This window comes from Zingiber officinale, chromosome 3B (assembly GCF_018446385.1).
Source record: "Zingiber officinale cultivar Zhangliang chromosome 3B, Zo_v1.1, whole genome shotgun sequence".
In the NCBI taxonomy this organism is placed as follows: domain Eukaryota; kingdom Viridiplantae; phylum Streptophyta; class Magnoliopsida; order Zingiberales; family Zingiberaceae; genus Zingiber; species Zingiber officinale.
In genome coordinates, this window is record NC_055991.1 from 56,856,540 (window position 1) to 56,857,375 (window position 836).

The 836-nt window shown below is 44.3% G+C and overlaps 1 pseudogene; it reads left to right on the forward strand.

The window, feature by feature from the left end:
- The first annotated feature begins 310 nt into the window (after nt 1–310).
- Nucleotides 311–382, forward strand: LOC121968836 (annotated as a pseudogene).
- Nucleotides 383–836: the final 454 nt, after the last annotated feature.

Genomic DNA, 836 nt, shown 5'->3' on the forward strand with positions numbered 1-836 from the left:
CTAGCGTGGTGGAGTGCAGGATGTTTATTGTATTTGGATGGATGGTATTGTGAGCACATGTGTGACTTGATGTATTTTGAGAGGATGGTACAGTGAGAGTACATCGCATGTACATGGTCCTTTTAGAGGCCATACCTCAGATAGCCACCCGGATCTGACACTTCGTCAGATCTGATTGGATATCCTAGGACATGTAGATTGTACGCTTTCCTTTGATGATATATAATTTACCCTTCATAAAAAAAAAAGAGATACCTTCGTGTGATAATTTATCCCATTGTAGAAGGCGTGCAGAACCAACCATTTTTCAAGGCCATGATGGGGGCACTATCTTAGCATACTCTTGAATCTGTCCCAAGCTTCAAATAATAATTCTGAGTCTATCTATTTGAAGCTGGCAATCAGGTTCCTTATGTGAGCAGTTTTGCTAGGTGGGTAGAACTTATCCAGAAACTTCTGCTCACACTGCTCCCAGGATGATATGTTGTTCGCTGGAAGGGAGTTCAGTCACTGCTTGGCTCTGTCTTTTAGGGAAAACCCGAAGAGAAGTAGTCTGACTGATTCTGGAGGGACTCCGTTCACCTTCATAGTGCCACAGATCTCATAGAACAGCTCTAGGTGGTGGTTTGGGTCCTCATGTGGTCCTCCTCCGAATTGATTTTGCTGGATCATGTGGATTACTACGGGCTTGATTTCAAAGTTGTTGGCTTTAATGGGCGGTCGGGTGATGCTGGACCGAACCCCTTGTACATATGGTGCCGCATAATCTTTCAGTAGTTTGTCGGCCATTTCTGAGGATTCTTGTGCTGCTTGGAATGCCTTCTGTAGATTTCTTC